At 35.4% G+C, this 10156-nt stretch overlaps 1 protein-coding gene across 13 annotated transcripts in view; it reads left to right on the forward strand.

Moving 5' to 3' along the window:
* Nucleotides 1-10156, forward strand: part of Zbtb20 (zinc finger and BTB domain containing 20) — a 752057-nt gene that overhangs the window by 342302 nt on the left and 399599 nt on the right. For 2 of the 13 annotated variants that reach the window (XM_050148766.1, XM_050148769.1), the window contains exon 1: nt 5139-5480. The exons of 10 other annotated variants lie outside the window; for them this stretch is intronic. The gene's annotated coding sequence lies outside the window, so the exon portion shown is untranslated. One more of the 13 variants, XM_050148763.1, reaches the window with a different exon arrangement.

Raw genomic sequence — 10156 nt, forward strand, 5'->3', positions numbered from 1 at the left:
GTGCAAGGCTTCTTGGGAGTATTCTAAGCTCATTTTAGGGCTTTGTCTTATTCTCAATACCAGCATTCTTTCTGCACTCACTTCCCAATTATTTCCACTCCTACCTTCTCTTACTCTTTTTTAATCTCATGATTTTGTCTCCAGGAGTCATTACACTTAGAATCATCTTCAACTTCTCATCCAAACATTAGCCTTTCAATTATGGTATAGTTTCAAATCCCGCTTACGCGAATTCTTTAAGCCGTGATACTTTTATAAGGTAGCCTTTTCTCTACCAGTAATGTTTGTTAGTTATCCCATCCTCATTAAGCTGCCCATCTTAAATAAATGTCAGTAACTCCATGTTTGCCTTCCTTCCATATATGTTTCCTTTTTTGGTTTTTTGAGACAGGGTTTCTCAGTGTAGCTTTGGAGCCTGACCTGGAAATTGTTCTGAAGACCAGGCTGTCCTCAAACTCACAGAGATCCACCTGCCTCTGCCACCCGAGTGCTGGGATTAAAGGTGTGCACCACCACCACCCAGTCCATAGATATTTGTAAGAAGCTGAAGACTTGCTGTTCTCTGTGCACTGAATATACCTTTGTTTTTAAATCGGCGAAGGGCCATGTGGGAGTGTCATGCACTTTTTGCCATTTGTTTTCTTCACCACAGGAATCAGCCCATATTTTAGGTTCTTAAACTATTTTGAGATAGGCCTATAAGTGATCATGATTATATTGGAAAATTGGCATAATATATGAGGTTATAATTAAACTAAGAATATAGCAAATAAGATGTTAGAAATTGACTGTCTTGCCTAGTTCTTGCCTTAGAAATTACCCGCTATTTTCGAATTGAGGAAGGTATGAAATCATATTGGATGGTAAACTAAGTTTTTATCTATAGTGTCTGTCAGACTTAGGTTATTCAATAAATAAAATACTAGCTTAGTTGAATTAAGATCAAAGGCTGTGAGTGGGTGAGGAAATGTGGACTTTTAGTCTTAACAGATTGTCCTCCTGAGCAGGATGCAGGGCTTGTAGCTTCATGTGCTAACCAACCAGGGGGCCCTGTGCTTCTCAGTATACCACGCTGTTGAGCCTCCCACTGTGGCTCTGATTTTGGCAGCCACGGCAGAATCAGCTCTTTGATCCTTGGAGTGGCTCCTACCACAGTAAGTGGTTCTGTTTGTTTTGTCCTTCCTTATGGTCATTACTACCACCTGGCAGGAGAAGACAAAAACTAGGAGGTGGGAGGGGGTAGTGAGAGGACACTTCAGGAACATGGTATGACAAGCATGAAAGGCTGCCTTCACCGACCTGCTTCTAAGACCACACGGCTATCATGTCTGCCAACTTATTAATGATGAATTTATTTTGTATATCACACAACAGTGCTGAAAAGAACATTTCCCTATTCTGTTTTCTCATTACTGGGGTCCTAGATCCACCATAAAAAGCATCCATCCATACAAAACAAAAGCAGTTCTACCGCTTGCATTTTTATAATCTTCCGTACGTGTCTGGATATTCTTGTAAACATCTACTTCATCTTATGCTTTCATACTAGAAAAATAGATTCTCCAACATATTGTTATCTTTTCATATAAATATCTTGTTTTAATATATATTTTGTTGACAAATAATTTTATCAAGTACAGTATGCTATGCTGATCTATGTATATATTTGTGAAAATATTTAACCAAGATTATTTACATATTTATAAATTTACCGGCAGGAAGCTTTATTTATAATGTCAATAATTTTGTAGTAGTCTCAGTGCACATCAACACACCATTTGATAAAGAAAATAATGCCTATTTTATAGTGAGGTGCTGAATGCAAAATGGTTCTAATAAGCCAGAATACATACTGAAAAGGCATCCAAGTGTCCAGGGTTAGAGAAACACTAGTAGTAGTATGAAGGATACATGTGATTATACTAACTGGTGACTTCTACATATAGTCCCAATTAAGCTATTCAGCCTCTTTTAAATAAAATTTAGCCAGGTAGTGGTGGCACATGCCTTTAATCCTCAGGAGAGAGAAGCAGGCAAATCTGAGTTCAAGGCCAGCCTGTCTACAGAGTGAGTTCTAGGACAGACAGGGCTATACAGAGAAATGCTGTATCAATCAATCAATCAATCATATAAATAAAAAATAAAGCAATGTTGTATTAATTTTAAAATATAAGAATTTATCATAAACATGTATTCCTGTATCTATATTCTGTCAGCTGTTTCTTAAAGACAACTATTGCAGAAATATTAGAAACATCTTCAAAGGAAAACTATCAGACTACCAAATCCAATTTGTTTTTAATAATTTATTTATATTTATTGTTCAAAGCAGTCTTCAATAGTGCTGTGTGTCATTTGATCCAAAAACTATTTAACCTTGATTCTGTGTGTTATGCTTCATTCTGAATTGTTAAAATACCATATACTATGTACTTCTCAATGAGTTTTAATGCTATACATCTTAAGTATTTTTTAATCCATTAATAGTTGTTTAGAAATGAGGGAACTGAGAATCAGAGAAACTAAATATTTTGACCCTGGGCATGTAACTAATAAGTGAAAAATCTATTATTCAATCTCAGATATTTCTGACCCAAAGTCTCCCTTCCTCTTTTTAAACTACTGTCTTTGTCTGTGTCTCATGGTATAGATTGCATTGCTTCCTACAAGTATATGTGGTTTGAATAAGGGGAAGTGTGTCACACACTCTTGTTGGCTTGCTTGCTTGCTTTAACCACTTGAACCCATGTCCAACACAATCTACTTTCCATTTTTTTCCTCCTAATGCAGCCTACTAGCCTGGAGATAGCATCATATTACATTCCGGTTTTATTTGTGAGGGTACATTTACATTAACTATTAAACTCAAAACCATCTAATTTTTTTAGATTAAAGATAATATGAGAAATCGTATATGTGACCTTGTAATTATAGTATAATTAGGCTATTTTTTGTTAGGTATTTGTTATGGATGTCTTAATAATTAGGGCTTTACTATCCAGTTTTACTACATGTGAATTTTATTATTTGTTAAATTAAAATGGAAATGAGACCTACCTCAATTTTTATGGTGATTAAGTGAGATGTTTATATAAATATATGTTCATATAAAATTCTTACATCAGTCACTAATATATAGAGTACTCAATAGTCTTAATTGTTATTATAAATGATTGGTATATGAATAGGTAATACAAGCTTAATAAATGCATAGTGAATGGACAAATGAACTGTATAATTTCTTTAAATAGCTGCATATGACCAATGTATTAGTTTGGCATTCTGAATGCTTGTTTACACTTTGCATATCATATAATACAAATGTTCAATAGCCCTAAGAATATCATCCTGTTTCCAAAAGGACTTAGTGACTCTGAAGGAGCCATGTTAGGACATAGCATTCCTTTCCCCACTTACCATTTGCAGCTCTTTGTACTGCATAGTCATTCTCTGTCAGGAGGTATGTGTGGCCACTCAGTAATACATACTTTCCCCTCCTTGTAACAGTCATGCAAATATGATTTATCTTTCGGCATAATATAAATAGAAGTGATCATGTATGCATGTGGTGAGCAAAAGATAAGCGGTCAGGAAAACACAAAAAGGCAGCATGTACTTCTATACTCCATACTTTCCTGAGACACCCAGAATACATTGAGAACCAGAAGGGCAATGCACATCACTGTTTGTGCCTAGACTAGAGATGCCGCATACCTCCCTGAGGAAGGCAAGTTATTATGATTTGAGAAGGACTTTGTTCCTTAATAGATTTGCTTTTAAATCCTGAGCTGTTTACTGTCTAAGGCATTTATCTGATATTACTATGCACTAAATCCCTCAGTTCCTAGAACTGCTAATCTGATTCTGATAATAGTTTTAGAAAGGGTTCAAAGGTTTACCTCCCTGTAGAATGTTCTTCCACCACTGGTACTCCAGTTCTACCTTCAGAAATAGTTCATGTGTTACATAGAAGAACCCCATTTCATGTTTTTCTGAATATTTGTGCTATGTTTATAGTTTTCTGTTTAGAGGTGGATATTTTCCTTTAGCCTCTGGTGATTAAATTATAAACTTCTTGTAAACTATGCCTTATTCATCTCTTGGTGCTAGTATTTCCAGTTTCTGAAACCGAATAGATTCTCAATAAATATATATCTAATCAATTAATAAAGTTACCATTGCACACACCAGATAAGGGGCATGAATGGAATTTCCTTTGTATTTTTGTTTTTCTCAAGTGACTGTGAGCCTTTTGAATTTTATTATGAACATATTAATATGCTTGAGTTCGTTAGTTGCTTTGAGAGTCATTTTCTAATCTTAGGAAAGAATTTTTTTCTGCCTGTTTGTCCTTTTGTTTTGTTTACTCTGTACGTATCTTTTCAGCAGGGCTCAAATGTACTTCCGTGAGCGATTGCATGATAGAACCACGTGGAAAGTGATATTAATTCTCACTTTTGTTTACATGCTACCTGATTTATTGCTTTGCTCAAGCACTTTTATCTATATGCTTTTAAAAGATGCATGGGTTGTGTCAGTGAGCTGGGAAAGTCTTAATTTCAACCAGAATTCTTAGACTATAATATAATATAGGATATTAGTTAACAGTCAATAACTGTGACCTGCCTGAACAAATCCCCCATTGTTGCTTCCTGTTTTGAGAACTAGACCTGAGAATATTTATAGGGACTAACTGAAATGTCCAGTCTCATACAGCCTAAGAGAAACCGAGACGCTCACAACTCAAACTTCTGTATTCCTGGCTGTTACACAAGCTCACTGAGAAGTGCTGTATATGTCTGATTTCTCAACTTCACCATGTAGTAAACTTTTGCAATCCCTAGGCAAGAAACCTCCTTTGTAAATGTTGTCTGCCCAGTGACAGTGTTGGCACCCAGGAGGCCCTAGCAGATAAAAGTGGAAGAACATATGGCTTCCATCTGAGTACAAATTGGTGACCATAACATGGTAATTCAGCTGCAGTGTCCCTATACTGTAAACTGAAAGAATATGATTAGAGGTGTTTATAAACGGCGTCTGAATTCTCCCACTCTGCCCCACCCCCATTCCACTGTATTTTTATCGGCCTGAATCATAGCCATTCTGCGTCGCAGACTCACTGTGTTATTTGTGAAAATGGCCAGCATGTGGAATTATTAATTAAAGCTAACAAATCACCCTGACGAGCTGTGCCCTGGCATGGCTGAAGGTTGATTGGCGAAAGTGTTCTCCTTTAGAGAAAAGACTTTTTGTGCTTATGACGCAGTCAGGGACGGATTATTGAATATGCAAGTTAGAAGAAAAATCACAGGACAAGCAAATTGAGTATTTACTGGCAAATAATTGCTCTCTTAAGCCGTGGTTCTCTTCCTAAATTCTTAACATTCCCGAGGGTTAGAAAGAAACACAGAAAAAAAATGCATCGGTACAGAGTTCATTTTAAAAAAAACCACATAGACTGATGTTTGAGACTTGTTCAGGTAAGTGTGATTGTGTGTGCTTTGGAAGTGAAAGACCAAGCAGAAGATGGGGAGCATGGCTGGGAGTCTGGTGAGTCGTTATGGGAACATGCTAAGCATATTTCTAAGTTGAGAATTTAGTTTCTGTGCTGCATTTATTGTGAAAGTTAGAATCGTGAAAAGGAAAGAGTGTTTTCTCAAATTGTTTGTCTTTATTAGCAAAAAAAAAAAAGTGGTAATGTTTTCTCCCAAAAATAGTTTCACTTTTGCCTACATATTTGTGTCTATGTAAAATAATGACTGGATCTAAAGCTCTGTTGTTATTTTCAACGTTGTTAATTATGACACGTCTTAACAGTGTCCCAGACACATGTGGGGATAACTGTTGCATTTTTTTTAAACGTAATCACTGGTTTACATTAGAACCTAGCTGGGACTTTTTAAAATTTCTACAGGAACATGAAATTTTTAAAAAAAAAAAAAAAGAACATGAAATTTTAAAGTAGTTGTTTAAGCTTTGCACTCCTATAATAACGAAGGTGTTTATATTGTCAGAGTGTGTGTGTGTGTGTGTGTGTGTGTGTGTGCACATGTGTGTTTTGTCTGGAATGTTGATGAGACTCCTGAGTTTTGAAGATACTGTAAGATACAGGAAACAACTTAAAATCTTTCAAAACTAAACATAATGCATAGAAATATAGAAGTATGGAAATAAGGCTCATGTATAAAATGTCGATATTAAACAGACTCTTTTGAAGTGCAGTTAGACTATGTGAACAGCACCACAAAAATGTGTGTATCTACTGAGGATGAATTACATGTTCTTTGAAAACCTAGAAAAGGTGCTGCCATCGACAACAGACTGTTTTTGAAATGAGAATAATTGGCTGGCGAAATAGCATTTTAGGCTTTTATTAACTCCGAATAGCATAGATTTAAAACAAAAGCATAAATATAATTTAGACTAAATTAACTAATTAATAATTGCAAAGTGCTTTAACAATAAAACATCGACATGATAGTAATAATAGGAATAAGAATAAAAGTGGAAAAATCTAGCAGTTACACAAAAATTAAACCATAGTCAACTACATAAGCTTTCAGAAACGCAGTATTTTCTAGTATAAATAAATGAAACAGATGTTTTTTGGCCTTCTAATATGTTTCTTTTGCCAAACATCATTGTATTAGTTTGGAGTCTTTCCTTAATATATTCTCTGTTTCTTGAAGATTCGTTTCCTTTAGCATGTAGGCTAGAACTCAAAAGGAAGTTTAGAAATGTATTTTTTTTTTTAAAGACTGAATGAATCCGCACTGGATCAGTTTTCCTCAGATTTCATGAGACAGCTTCCTTAAAGTTTCCTGTGAGTATTAGAGAGCAAATTTGGTCCATTATTTTGAAATAGCAAAGAGGGCATTTAAAGCATATGTTCAGAGAGCAAGCCATCTGCCTTCTTTGTTATAAGTATCACAGCATTATGAGGACTTGGAAAGGCTTGAAAATTGAGCCAAAGTCCTGATCAAGATCTTAATACTGAGCACTCTGATTTATGTAACTGTTTTTAGCTACCCCAGTCCCCCCCCCTTTTTTTTTTAGAAAATACTGTTATTACTTTATGATACATGGACAGTACTGCCAAAGTGTTATGGAATGATATGATCCCATGGCAAGTTAATGATGGTCTGATCTCTTTCATTTAACCCACTAAATATGAATATTTTGTCAAGTTTTGAGCTGACTTAGAGAAACAGAAGGTGTTGACTATCGGAACAAAGATGAAATCCAGCTGCTAACTTCTGAACTATGAGCAGACAAGTTGTAGAAAGCATACATGGGCCAGATTCGAGTACTACTGTAACCCAACTGTGTTGTAGTGAGAATATGGATCAGTCTGAGTTGTCTAGAGGAAGAGGGGTTGACAGCAGCAGAAAACAATACAAGTGTAAATTGAAATTATTCCTAGAAGGCACTACTGTATTTCCTTAGCAACTGGAAGGATTTGAAAATCAAAGTATAATAAAAGAATCAAAAATCATATTTGGTTCTAAATGTAGTAATACTTGTGGTGTTATTCTGAACATGCTATCATGGTCATGTAAGAATGGACCAAGATGAATGTAAATATAGGATATCTAACTTGCAAACAGAACTTCTCCCTTACCTAAACTGTACTCAAATCAGACCGGCCTGGGTAGTTCATTATCAAAGGGAAGCAAAGTCAGATTACAAGTTCTCAGTGGTTTTCAGGAGCATGCACTTGGATATGTTGATTGTGCCAATGACCTTTTTTAGTCTAAAAACTTAACAAATACCCTAAAATACCTACAGTTGATATTCATATAAACAAAATTAATGACCTGGTGATAGAAATGATTATCTAGTTCCTATAGATCGTCTACTAGTAAAATTTTAATTTTGTACCTCTACAAATTGCAGAACTACAGATGAATGTACCTGGTGAATCTTTCATCGAGTAGTCTTTAGCATATGAGAAATCTGTTATTTTTAGGAAGTTAATTTTAATTTAGGGATTTGTGTGTGCATGATTTATATACCAAATGTACATACATGCACAGATACATATTTTAATTTTGCTATTTTTAATACCTTGTTCCAATTAATCAATTTAGATGGTTGACAGAAATAAACAGTTAGTAAAACAAAGTACATGAATTATAAGAATGTAAAAAAGATAAAATAAAGCAAAATGATAAACCAAGATAGGTATAAAAGTGGAATCTGACATGAGGTGAACACAGACCACTCACTGGAGAACTGTACATTCAGCCTTTTTGCAGTCAAGTAAACAAGTGTGACAAGTTATGCATTCACAGCATCTGTGAAATGAAATAACTTTTCTCATTTATCACATTTTTTGTAAAATGATGGACTCAGAATTTTAGAAACGATAGTGCTAAGATGTCAGGAAACTTCCGTGAAAAGAATTATTGGTTAAAGTCCTAAAAAATCATTTTATAAGTAAATGCAGCTTTTCCTTGAGATGCCGATGTGCAAGTAGTCTCTTGTCTTTAAATAAGAAGATGTGTGGGGGCAAGACGGGGGGGGGGGGGAAAGGAAGAGAGTGAGAGGATCAAGGACCTGGAATGGGGCAGAAGGGATGTGAGTACTGTCAAGTGGACCAGACCAAGTTCTTATGGACCGTGAGTAGTTAAGAGGAAAGGAGATCTTCAAGCTATTAACTATAAATAAATGATTATATATTGTTAGGACAAGTCAAACAGACTACTTATCTTGTAGCCACTGAAACACATTTTACCAAATAAACCTCTTGAATCAGCGTCACTGTCCCAAGTTGTGCATAAAGTCCTGCTCTGTGGCAGCCATTGTTTTCCCACTTTCACTTTAAACAGATTTTGAGTCTTTTTAATGGTTTAAAAGGTTTATTAAAAAGAGTCATTTCTGCCTTAAAATTTAGCATTTTTCACCTTTGCCTTTTCTCTTTCTTCAAAAATTTTAACAAGCTATCTAGTCTTCTCACAATTTTGATGGTTAAGTCGCATTCGATGGCTAGTCATCACTTCCAAAGGGTGTCACATAGTGATTTCTTTATATATTGCCATGAGGCCAGGCCTTGGAATGCCATACAATGACCACCTGTAGCAGGAACTCTAAGGCAGTTTAGAAATTTAGAATTTCCAAATCAAAAGCTGTGCCCATGGCACTTGAGCATCTGTAGTAGAGTGGATTATCTAAGTTAGTCATGTACATTACAACTTGAAAACAAGGGTTTGAAAACTGTGACCTTAAACTTTATAATATATGAACCACAATTGGTGAGGGTTCATTATAACATGAACTAAACACTGATGCATATTCAGGCAACAGAATATTGCAGGCAACACAAAGGTAGTAGGAAACTTAAGAGCCTGCCCTCACAGTGATGGACTTCCTCCAACAAAGCCACACCTCCTAAGAATGCCACTCCCCGTAAGATTATGGGGATTGGTTACATTCAAACTACCACAAGCAGTCAGCTCAGAAATGGAATGAGCTTTCTATTTCATTGATGGTTTGTTTTCTGGAAGTTTTGTGGAACCTTCCTCATTATTTACTGGACAACACAGAAACTATTGTATGAATTTTACCTCCACTACTGCCTCTTTTTTTTTTTTACTTAATGGAAATTTCTTCCTGCCATGACCTTTCCTGGGAACTAGAGATGATGACAGCAAAAAAAAAAAAAGATAAAATATTGACTTAAAAGGGTTTATATTATATTGGACTAGAAAGGGACAAAATGACTCAACAAAATGTAAAGGAATATATGTACAAAAAAATGTGCTTTTTGACATGGCCTTCTCTGTTCCCTATGATTTCTATTGTGTCATAGTGTGGGATTTTTTTTTTCTTCTCTGATGCATACACAAAATAGTCAGGTGTAAGTCTGATAGGTTTACCTTTGTAAGTAACTTGGCCTTTTTCCTTTGCGGCTCTTAGTATTCTTTCTTTATTCTGTATGCTTTGTGTTTTGATTATTATATGGGGAGGGGATGTTTTTTTTTTGATCCAGCCTATTCGGTGTTCTGTATGCTTCTTGAACCTTCATAGGTACATCTTTCTTTAGGTTGGGAAAGTTTTCTTCTATAATTTTATTAAATAAATTTTCTGGGCCGTTGAGCTGCACCTCTTCTCCTTCTTCTACTCCAATTATTCTTAGGTTTGGTCTTTTTATTGT

This window comes from Alexandromys fortis, unplaced genomic scaffold, assembly GCF_014885135.2.
Source record: "Alexandromys fortis isolate MF-2015 unplaced genomic scaffold, M_Fortis_MF-2015_v1.1 scaffold_4, whole genome shotgun sequence".
NCBI lineage: Eukaryota > Metazoa > Chordata > Mammalia > Rodentia > Cricetidae > Alexandromys > Alexandromys fortis.